Source organism: Cydia splendana, chromosome 6, assembly GCF_910591565.1.
Source record: "Cydia splendana chromosome 6, ilCydSple1.2, whole genome shotgun sequence".
NCBI classification, from domain to species: domain Eukaryota; kingdom Metazoa; phylum Arthropoda; class Insecta; order Lepidoptera; family Tortricidae; genus Cydia; species Cydia splendana.
This window is the reverse complement of record NC_085965.1, coordinates 23624115-23636986: the sequence shown is the minus strand read 5'-3', so window position 1 is coordinate 23636986 and position 12872 is coordinate 23624115. Positions and strand designations below refer to the sequence as shown.

The window sequence follows — 12872 nt, the reverse complement described above, 5'->3', positions numbered from 1 at the left end:
ACAGTGCGAATTCTGTACGTAGTGTATAATCTGTGGAAGTGCTGCATGAAACCCGACCGCCAAAGAAAGGCGTAGAATGAGAATGCTTCTATGATCGACCTTGATGTGAAGTAGACCGAAAATTCCGCAGCAAACCATACGCCTGCAATCACTGCAGCGTCTTGTTTATTTTTTTCGTACTAGCGTCAAATATAGGTACCTATAGTCAGCATCAAAAGAAGTATATCAGCATATTGTAAAAAGTAACAGTGGACCGATGCCTTTGATGTATGCGTAAATGCCGACACCGCACAAGAACACAGTAGGGTTGTCACTGACTTTTACACACCAACACAAACATACCAACCATTTCAAATAAGACACGCTAGCCCTGTAAGTAGTACCGAGATACTAACAATGGCGATGTATGCAGCTCGGGTGCGCGCAACCCATCTCTCGCCCCTCACAATCCGTACGATTGCCCTGTCTAGACGGATGTGTTGAATGACTGTATTGTTTTACAGACTTGGTATCAGATTACGCGTCTAACGGCTCGATTCGGAAAATGAATTAGATTTCTACTAGACTTCAACAAGTTACGATACGGATAATTTAAAGATATTTGTAAGATAGATATGTCAAATTTGACGTATCCGCGATTCTGGAGGTCCTCTTGAACGATTTCGACAAGTTATGACTTAAATATCCAAGTCACATCTAGTCGATATCTAATGTAGATCTAGTTGATCTCTAAATCGTCTCAAGATCTTGTGATTATCTCGAAATCCGAATAGGCCTGTAAGTACCTACTAGTGTAAAGCAAATCTATATGTAGAAGAATTACACGGTGGAAGATACGTTTAAACGCGAATTGTACGCATATGTCTATTTGATGATGTGTTCGTGAATCACAGATAGGTACTTTTGGGGTGTTGTTTTGTTTTACAATATAAAAAAATCGGTACCTACCTAACTTTCGTTTTGTCGAATAGTAGAGAGGAAATAAAGGAGATAAGAGGACACTTTAATTAAATTGACAACTCATTGAATCATCGAAAGGTCTGTATTTACGACAATGATATTTTCACATTGAAAAGGGAAAATTTTACAAAATTACACTCCAAACTACACAGTCCTATACACAACGTAAATCCCTTTGTATTCGCCTCAGAACCCTCTCCTAATAGTCCTAATCTCTAATGGAACAAAACATTATGAAAGGATTATGCTCCCCTATTCACCAGTTTGATCCTAGTTAGTATGTTAGGCAATATACCTACTGCAAATAAAATGTAACATATTTTGTTGACTATAAAATATTTTAAAATCAACAAAAACAGATTAAAAGGATGTCACAGAATGCGTTCTCATTTTATTTTAGTATACCTACAGGTGCGTTGGGATAAGATTGAAAGGGTTTTTCATGAGGGGTAATAAAGATGAAACGTCTTCGGTGCCACGTTTGCGACGTGGCACCGACGTCTTGTTAGATTAAATTTAGTTTTTATTTAGTTTTATTTCTAGATTTAGTTAATTTATGTTCTTCATTGAACCATTCATTTACTTATAATGTTGGATAGGTACGTATAGCTCATAAAGTAATCAGAGGTCATAAAGTACTGGTTTGCCGTAGGTTGTTTTGTGAACTGTCTCCAATTAGTTTACAACGAAACTTTACGCTGTAACTGCAATTTAAGTAATGAAATTACAGGATGAATTTTCACACGAAGCAAGGTTTTTGCGCCGTTCTATTTAGTACTTTTTAAAGCTTGATGCTTTTATGGAAATGTGTAAGGTGTGTACCTAATATTTCGAGCTTAAATTAAATTATAGTTAAGTTTTATATTGTTAATATAAAGTTGTTACTTATACAGCATATGTATTCATAATAGTTTTTTTTAAATTTACTTTTAATGACCAGTTTATTTATTATGTTTGTTATATAAATTGTAATTTGTATATTGTTAATGTGAAGTTGTTATGTACTAATAAATAATTTCCTAGATTAATTAGTGCCTTATGCTGGATAAATTTCCGTGGTTTTGTCAACACGGGCTTTTTTCATACTGTCTCCTATATAATAGTTACGAATATGTACTTACATTTCTGCACTAGGTACAAAATCGTTCGCGTAGTCAGGTGAAATGTAGTTTTCGATATAAGTGCGAGAAGTATGTCATTTTGCACGAGTACCGAGGTCAAGACTCGGGACGAGTGAAGTGAAATTGACACTTCCGCACGTGTGTCGAACAACGTCTTTTAAATACAATTGCGAAAAAACTACAATGAAATAAAAAACAGAGTAGTTAAAAGAGACAGTTTTATTTATTTTTTAGTCTAATTACGAAAATAATACCATTGTAATATCAGGCACCACAAAGTTGGTGCCTGATATTTTTCAGATAATTCAAGAAAGTACGCCAACAATACGTTTTCCGAGAATGATACGATTTGCTTTTCTCGTTTCCAGTTGACGAAATTTTCATAGGCAGCAATGTATAATGCTTTCGATTTTTCCGGTAATATACTGTCACTTGCAACGGATGCCTTTGCTTTGATACCTGGTGGCGTTAAATTAACTCCAAAGTCGTCGGAATTACTCATTTTTACTTCGAGCAATACCGGCTTCCGACACATCGGAAGGGAGGGGCCCAAGCGATATCTCACCGTACAAATCTTTCTGCCATTTTTCGCGGGGGGAAAGGTGCACACAGTCGCACTTCTCACACACTTACATACAAAATCCAATCTGTAATGACGACACAAATACATAGAAAACGACACACGTCAAAGACAAATCTTGCAAACCTCGATCTCTTTTTGTGTACGGACGAGTGACAAGTGTCACAACACGCACACTAACACATTTTCGTTGAAGTATGTTATTGTATTCTGAGAGATGAGAAGTCGGATTTGTCGCTCGACCGATCCGCAATTTGTACTGAGCGAGCAAAATCGATAAATCCAACAATTACATGAGACTAAAATATAATAATTGTGTTTGAATGTAATTAAACGTATGATATGTAAAAAAAAATATTACATGTGAAATATAACACTTTCATTTTGTAAATTTGATGTCCCCCGACCTCTTTTTATAACAAAAAACCGAGCAAACAGGCATTTTTGTGCAGCAGTGTTCACGCGCGCGTCTGGACTCGGTCTAGTGAAAAATCCAAGTGCAACTAGTTTTATTACCCGCGCTAGATTAGATTGACGCGCTAATCTTGTACCTCGGCAGAGGGGAAATAGTGCGAATGCCGCCTCCCTTCCGTGTTGCTCGAAGCATTTTTATTTAATAACTTATGATACGTTCGTGGCAATTACAAACATAAATCACTTAAATGTTGAATAGATAAGGCGGGAAGGGAATAAAAAAGTTTTACTTTTAGTTGCCATTTTTTTTTTCAATGTGGATTCTGTTGTCAGCATTATGCCAATTGAAGAGAAATTGTATTATTATTTCAGAACATAAGTATAATTATGTAAAAAACATGAATCTTTTTTTATTTCTTTATATTGATATATATCTAATTAATTACTTTTATATTCTTAAGTGCAGTGTACGAAAGACAGCTTCATTTAACCGCGCGTTGTTCAAGTAATACTATTGGGTCTCGAATAATACTCCTTTATACCCAATCGCGCGTTGTTCAGGTGGGTCATTTATAAGCGGGTCTCGCATAGTACTCATTTATTTAAAAAGTATCAATCAGATTACTTTTTAGCACTAGTGTAAAAAAATCAAACTTTACGCACGATTTGCATCTACATAAACTAAACTTTTTGAGCAATAATAGTATTAAAAAAGAATTTTATAAAGCCGTTTAAGGAGGGCATTATTTTTCCGAAGATGGCCCCTGTCGTGCAAAACAGATGAAATATTGCTTTGTCCTTCTTTCACGACAGTTATTATCTTCTAAAACCAGTTCTTTCAGCGTAAATAACCTCCTTCGCCGCAGTCGGATAAGATGGATCGGGAAATTACAGAACGCCAAACAATCGAGGCATTTTGTCAAGCAATTACAGACTTTCTACGCTTGACTTAAGGACCATAACAGGTGTCTTATAGTCGTGTTTTGTAAAAGACATCGGACGGTCATCCGTCATAAAGCTTTTCCAAAGTAAAATAACGTAAGTCACGCAATTTTCTTATTAAATATAGTCTTTTGTCAAAGAGCATCAATCATATATGAAAGCGGTCAGAGATGCAGGCAGTCCGGTGGTCAACTTTCTTAATATTGTGGTATTGGAATAACGTATTATTATGTTCCGTTGACGTGTATTTTACGAGTATGTATCACTAAATACGCCTTCTATTTCAACACTTTAAACTCTCGCGTTTTGTACACATACATATTTTAATGTCATTAATTAACGGTCTAACGCGATTAAATTTCATTAGAGTGTAGAAATGTCAAAGGAGAGATAAAATACTTCCCCCTTACTCTTCCCTTTATTTATATAATATTTCGTACGAACAGCATTATGTAGGATACGGTTATTCAGTTAGGGGAAGCGTGCGCAAGAATTTTAAGAAGATTAAGTATCATACAGCCCAAGTAACAATTTGTGGTACTATAGTGGTCAATAGAACGTTTCCTAAATACCACCTAAGGTCCTATAAAAGACCTAAGAAGGTTGTATAAAGCCGAAATGGCGTATCTTTAGTGCCATTCAGTGATATAGTAGACCTGTAGCAGTGTCAGCCGTGACGTTTTAGGTCTATAAAAGTGATGTAATGCATGACTCTTGTGCTAATTTGTTGTAAGAAACGCCATTATAGTGTTAATTTATACTATAGTAGCATTTGAGATTCCATTATAGTGCTTGTTTTATACTATAGTAGTATTTGAAATTCTATTATAGTGCTTTTTTATACTATTGTAGAATTCATAGTTCCTTTACTACTTGTTGTGTGTTTACTTCACAAAAACGGTACTAAGTAAAATGGTGATAAATAAAGACGTTATATTAATATGCGCCATTTAGATGTCGAATAATTCGGTCTTTAGTGCAAAAAGTATATGGGACGGAAGTTTTACCGTTAGAATAGTATTAGGTTAATGAGGAATTTTAAATGCCCCCTCGATTTATTTATGTTTTTAATAAAATAATTTAATAAAATATTATGATATTCACCATAGTTACTACTATACAGCCAAGAAGTAAATCCGACGCTTTTATAGGCTAACTATAGAACTTAGGACGAAATATTCACCGCCATCATGATTAAAATTAGGGTTCCAAAAGAATTTTGCTGTGACCCAGTTGCACCTACAAACTCTTTAGAAAGATATAGGATTTTTTTTTAATTTAGATGTAGTCATTACTGTTGTTTCCTTTTTCAATGAGATTGGTAAAAAAAATGTGCTAATAATGGATGTCGATAAATATCTAAACCGTCACGATTTTATGCTTGTATTAAATCATTGATGATAAATCTCACCTACAATCACTAATATCACTGGGGTCTTTTTTATCAATTCATTAAAATATAAAAATATTTTGTACGGAACCACATTATGTGGCTTAGGCCTGAACTTATATAAGCAAGATATAAGTAGCCATTACAGATCAAATTGATCATTTACAAGTAGTCGTTTTCTACCTTTATGTATCTAACTCGGTTTATAAAAGACATAAAAACTCAGCTATAACGCTGTTGTCTTTTAAAAGAAAAAACAAAACCACTATACAACAGTTTTGTGATATAAAAGAGTCATTGTGACGTTTACAGCGATGAGATATAATAGGGATTTTAAAACTACTAAAGCGCTTTTTAACGCTATAAATATGTCCCAAAAACGCTACTATAGAGCAAAACAGTTCTATAATAGTGTTCATATGACTACTAAAGTATTATGTACTATAGCAGTGATCTCTAAAGCCACTATATCCTATAATCGTTGTATAGTTGGGTTTTTGTCACTGTTTAAACACAAAACTATAGCGGCTTGCAGGGAACCTTAATAGCGCAAACTACTAAAGTATTATGTACTATAGCAGTGATCTCTAAAGCCACTATATCCTAAAATCGTTGTATAGTTGGGTTTTTCTCACTGTTAAAACACAAAACTATAGCGGCTTGCAGGGAACCTTAATAGCGCAAACTACTAAAGTATTATGTACTATAGCAGACATCTCTAAAGCCACTATATCCTAAAATCGTTGTATAGTTGGGTTTTTGTCACTATTAAAACACAAAACTATAGCGGCTTGGCAGGGAACCTTAATAGCGCAAATTAGTTGCATAAAAGTGATTCCAAATACTATTATACAGTAATATTGCTCTATAGTGATTATATTTGAACCTGTTATAGTACACGCCTGTAACGGCTCTATAAAATGATGATGTAAACCTTTACATCAATTGCTTATAGAATATATTAGCTGTATAAGCCTATAGAGCAAAAACGTGTTGCCAAGCGCTTTTATACGACAGGTGGTCATCTCTGAAACCTTAATACGACGTCTATATGTCACCGTTAAATTGTAAAAAGCGTTAGTTTATAATCTAACTAGGGAGATTGTAAACTGTCGAAATATTGTGTACCATAACATACTGCTTACAATTTAACGCTTTATTTTTCGGTAGATTATAATCTATCGAAGTGAAACCGTCATATTGTGAACTGGCGTACGAAGGAACGCGCCTCGAACGCTGATTGGTTGAACGTCGTGAGCCGCGCGCCGCCATATTTTAGTGTTAATAAATACATAGATCTGTTGTCGAATGTAAACAGTGTTTTGATTACTTTAAATTGATTTCGTGTTGGAAATTACTAAATACCAACTTTAAAATTAGTTACATGATATGTTGCAGAACTAAAATTAATCTCTGATTAACCAAAGAAGTGCAGTTTAAATGATAATAAAGAGGGGAAATATTGCTGCGTTTCTGATTTTTTATTTTACGTATTGTTACGTTTATGAGTCCATATAGTCTTGTTGTAGCGGTGGTGGCCAAGTGGAAATGACGTCCGACTTACAATCTGGAGGTCGGGGGTTCAAATCCTGGCTCGTACGAATGAGTTTTTCAGAACTTATGTACGAGTACTAAATATCATTTGATATTTACCACTAGCTTTTCGGTGAAGGAAAACATCGCGAGGAAATGGTAGGTATATGTTAAGTCACCAATCCGCATTGGGCTAGCGTGGGGACTATAGCCATAAGAGGAGGCCTGTGCCCCGCAGTGGGACGTTTATTTATCATCCTTCGTAGGCTAGGTGATTTATAATATGAATATAAGTAAAAGTAAAATATAAAAACACTTACAAAACAATAAAAAATACATATAATCACATTATAAAAACCTAACCTAGGATGCCGCCAGCAGCGGGGCAAGGTCCAAACTGCCGGTGGTCAGGGCTGCAGAGAGAGGAACCGGCGGACTATCCGCGCCGTGTCCAAGATCACCGCCTTCTGAATCTGACCCTTGATCCAACCACCTAGTGAGGGTCTCTCAAGATTTTCGTCGAGACTCTTCGCTATTAGACCGTTCACTGAAATTATTATTTGTAGCTCGGTTTTAATACTCTCGGGTCTTTCGAGCTCGGTCATTTATAAGGTGTGCGTGGGGATATAGATCTAACACGTAGAGGCCATTTGGAGAGGTTTGATGTCATGTAGAACGCCTGCTGAAACCCATTCACGGGTACATCAATAGATACCCTTGAACCGGTTTCAGCAGGCATTTGAAGCTATTGTAGAGAATATGGACATAGTACTGGTCTATGGTTTAAGGTTGGGTGGAAAAAAGACTGGGCTATTGCAAAGGAGGCCGGACACCTGCCATAACATTGCTCGCACAAGTTATCGAGGCAGGGGATGACTCGCCACTCGTTAGATGGAAACCTGATGCGCCGTCGTAAAGACGGCCAGGCGCAACACCGGCGTGAGTGGCTCAGGGGTGCCGTGAGGTGTGCTGCGCTTTTCCGAAGTTACTCGGGGCGTTATGCCCTTTAGCACTTCCACCCCTGGAGCATATAGCTCTGACGACTCCCCTCTGGACGGCTAATGAAGGCAAGCCAGAGCTGAGAGTCCTGGTCCTGGGTCCCCTTGAGGTCCACTCCGACCGACGAAGACACGCCGGAGACGGAGACCCTGACCGACTCTCTTATTATTATTGTATATTTTTTTCCTTTCACGAGAAATTGACGTTTCTGATTTTATTATTTTGTTACTATTTTTTCTTACATAGTGTCAGAATTATTGATTCTCTACTTAATAATAAATACATACTTGATAACACAATATTTGAAGCGTATTTGATTTATATGACTGATACCCGTGTTTGATTCTTAACTCTATGGACACAGAACAGCCTACCGCAAGACCGACCAATCAGCGCACGAGGTGCGTTTCGTCGTGTGTCGGTTCACAATTTTACGGTTTCTCATCGATAGATTATAATCTACCGAAAAACAATCCGTAAAATTGTAATCACTAAGTTACGGTACACAATCTTTCGACAGTTTACAATCTCGCTAGGTAGATTATAATCTAACGACTTTTACAATTTTACGGTGACATATACAAGCTTTTAGCGATAAAAACTAAAATTATAGGACTAAAATGTTACTTGGGAGGTAAATTATGACCGAAATCTGATATTAGGTAAATTAGCGTAGCGTCGGCATTTTCCCGTTCCACTTATTCTGGTACTAAAGACGTTATTATGCTTTTAAACTATTTAAACATTCATAATATATTAATGTTATACAACAGTTATAGGTACCTTCCTTTCAACATTTAGAGAAAAGGTAAACAATCTTGACGTCACGTCTTTTTATTGAAAATACTTTTGAAATAGTACATTGTGTATTAAGGGCGGGAAATAAGAAATTACGAACGAGTGTCAATTTTAAGCCCGACGCGAAGCGAGGGCTTAAAATGTTCACGAGTTCGGAATTTCTTTACCGCCCGTGGCACACACAATGTTTTTCATCACACTTGTAAGGAAAAAAAGGAGAATTAATAAAAACAAACTTCTGTATAAAACACTTTTCCGCCCTAGGGCGAAAATTTCAATTTCCCGCCCGCAAGCCCTACGTGTAAATAAGTGTTTTTCATCACACTTGCTCGGAAAAGATTTTTTCCGCCCTAGGGCGAAAAATTCAATTTCCCGCCCGCAAGCCCTACGTGTAAATACATCTTTTCCGAGCAAGTGTGATGAAAAAATAATTACAGCATATATGTAACAATTAATGCAATGCAAGGACATATATTTACATTATTTTGGTTTCATAAGTAATAAATAGTTACCATTTTTAAAGCGTTTTTCAATAAAAAGATACGTAAGATTGTTTACACTTTTTCTAACGCTAAAAAAACGAGGTATAATGACACAAAAGAAAATATTAAAGACGTATTTCCCATTTATCTGCTTGGAAAGCTAGGAAAGTTTGCAAATCTACGATTCGTACGGCAGTCAGAGATTAAAATCAATCCAAATTACTCATAGATCCGAGGAGGAGTGGGGCGGAGCAATTATGAGCGTTTAATTAACGAGTGCGAGCTAGATGTCTGTGGAGATTGGTGGCCGCCGAGCCGAGTTTCAAATGCCACTTGAGTTAAAACGAACGACGCAACTGGATCTCGTAGTTGGATTTTTATGTGAAAAACTACTTAAAAGAGAAAACTTTTGGGGCATGATAACCGCCCACACATCGAAACTTGCCACGACAAATGCAATTTTGATTTGGAGACCCTTTTATAGGCCTCTGAGCGGCTCGAGGTTATGATATAAAACTGACACTTCGTTTTTACACGTAGGTAGAGTTAGGTAGGTACCACTTTTATGTAGGTATGCCCCAGGGGGCCATGCCTTCCGAATCATGTTTTTACTGTTTTTACATAGAAAAAGCGGCCAAGTGCGAGTCGGACTCGCCCATGAAGGGTTCCGTAGCAGCAAGTAACATAATAAAATTGCGGTTTACGATTTGTGACGTATTAAAAAAAACTACTTACTAGATCTCGTTCAAACCAATTTTCGGTGGAAGTTTGCATGGCAATGTACATCACATATTTTGTTTAGTTTTATCATTATCTTATCTTAGAAGTTACAGGGGGGGGCACACGTTTTACCACTTTGGAAGTGTCTCTCGCGCAAACTATTCAGTTTAGAAAAAAATTATATTAGAAACCTCAATATCATTTTTGAAGACTTATCCATAGAAACCCCACACGTATGGGTTTGATTTTTGAGTTTCAGTTCTAAGTACCTACTTAGAACCCATACCTATACAAATTTTGGGGAACCCCCAAAATTTATTGTTTTTTTTTTCTATTTTTGTGTGAAAATCTTAATGCGGTTCACAGAATACATCTACTTACCAAGTTTCAACAGTATAGTTCTTATAGTTTCGGAAAAAAGTGGCTGTGACATACGGACTGACGGACAGACAGACAGACATGACGAATCCATAAGGGTTCCGTTTGTTGCCATTTGGCTACGGAACCCTAAAAATGCGTTTTGTTTCTACGGCGCAGCAGCAATATTGCAGCGCGACATTACTGCCAACTGCATTGCTGCCGCAAATGTCAATAATCCGGGCAGCCACATCGATTTTGACATTTGCGGTAGTAATGCAGTCGGCATTAATGTTGCGCTGCAATACTGCTGCAGTAATGCTGGTATAGTCTGAATCTAAACGGCACCTTTAGCATGTTTCATGCTGCTTTTCAATTCCTTGTAAATGGTGACGTTATATTCTTTCTATGAATTTTGTTTTTAGAAATGGACAATGTCACCGTTTCTTATATGACTCACGCTGAATCAAGTTATTTTATAAGTATTATACTTAACTACTGTAACTTATCTGACTCACAGAATGACCTTTTACTAGTAAAGTGCGGCGTTGGTCACTTTCCAATGAGAATGAATTCTTTTGATTAGTACATATAGATATGCATTTTTAACCCCCGAGTCCCCGACGCAAAAAGAGGCTACATATGTTTGTAGCCAATGTCTGAGGTATATCTGTTTGTGTCCATTTATTTAGTGCGATATGCGTATCAACCTTCACAGTACCTACCTAAGTAAAATATGACAAAATCATTTTTTTTTTTTTTTATTATTTAAATACATTTACACGGCATTACAGCATATGCCAATACACCGCATAATTAAACTAATTACGTATTACAAACACAATAAATATATATAAAGTAAAATACAGGTAAACATTAAAAGTCAAATGCAAGTGCTGGAAAGCCTTTCATCCATCATCTCACAAAACCTCAGACACTCCCGGCACACATTCGCCCATCTCCACGCAAACAAGTCACACTCTGGTGCTGATGTCAGGAGTGCGTTGAGCAGCGATAACGCGCGGAGGAGTGGCGAGTTTCTGTGCGATACTGTGCGCGCCGCCGGCACGGCCAACAGTGGACGCGTTCGCGGCCTCAAACAGACTCGAGGAATATCCGGGACGTACAACCTCACGACTCGAGCTATCAGTTCCGGGCAGTCCGAGTCACCGCGCAGTATACGACAAACAGTAGTCAGTAAGATGTTGTTACGCCTTACCTCTAGAGAATTATATCCAAGGCAGCCTAGTATGAATTTTGTTGGGTACAAAAAAGGGTAGTACCCATATCTTTTTTTGTACACAAATCTCAGAAAGGCCTTTTGGATTTTCTCTAGAAGTAGGGCGTAAGAAGACTCGTACGGGTTCCAAATAATAGATGAGGCCTCAAGCTTGCTCCTCACTAAGGCGTTGAAAACCATCGCAATGGCCCCAGTGTCACGGAAATCCTTGACATTGCGGATCACGAAGCCTAGTTTACGAAAACATCCTTTGGCGAGGGTCTGCATATGCTCATGAAAAGTGAGGCGCTCATCAAAAACCACCCCAAGATCTTTGACAGAGAAAACTCTATCAATAGTCTCGGTCCCCAGTGTGTACTGAACATGTAGAGGAGTGGAGGAACGACTGAAAGTACATACACAACACTTCGCTGTGTTAAAAAGAAGCTTGTTTGCAATACTCCAGTTGACCACCGAAGTAATATCGTCTTGCAAAGAGGCACAGTCTCCGCTACTCTTAACATCATATATAAGTTTCAAGTCGTCGGCATATAGTAAACATTTTGCAGACTTGACGACCGATTCCAAGTCGTTAATCATTATCCCAAATAAGAAAGGACCCAATATCGAGCCCTGACTTACGCCAGATCTGGTATGGTACGGAGCTGAAATAAAACACCCATGTCGAACGTACTGCCTTCGATCGCGTAGATAACTGGCAAAAAAAACTAATAATTTTGGCGAGAAGCCTAGAGCATTCAGCTTGCTCATCAACACGTCGTTGTCTACGCGATCGAAAGCCTTTTTAAAATCGAAATACACGACATCGACCTGATTACCCCTGTCGAGATACTCAGAGATAGTGTCTGTTAATATTAGGAGGTTGGTGTTAACAGAGCGATTTGCTCTGAAACCATGCTGGGAGTTGGACAAAAAGGGTTTTAACTGAACTGCTAATATTTTATGGACGATAGACTCAAATAACTTCGCCAATGTTGACAGTACAGCTATAGGTCTGTAACTGTCAACACTGTCAGTGTCACTAGTCTTCGGGATAGGCGTAACCCTTGTTGTCTTCCACAGCTTCGGATATGTTCCAGTCGAGAGTGCTAAATTATACATAAAATGAATAGGAACTTTTAGCTGGTCTATGCATCCTTTGAGTATATACGCTGGAATATTGTCAGGTCCAATAGAACTACTAGCTTTCAGTCTCTTTATACCAGCAATAACCTCCTGAATAGATATGTTTGTAATATTAATACATTGCGCCGAACCGATCTGGTTGCAATTTTGAAGCGAGTCTACATCTAGTCGAGGGCAATCACACAAAAATACGCTAGAAAAAAACTTAGAG

General features: G+C 37.6%; 1 protein-coding gene across 1 annotated transcript in view; it reads right to left on the bottom strand.

The window, feature by feature from the left end:
* LOC134791673 (solute carrier family 23 member 2) overlaps positions 1 to 12872 on the bottom strand; it is an 80538-nt gene that overhangs the window by 6959 nt on the left and 60707 nt on the right. The window lies entirely within an intron of this gene.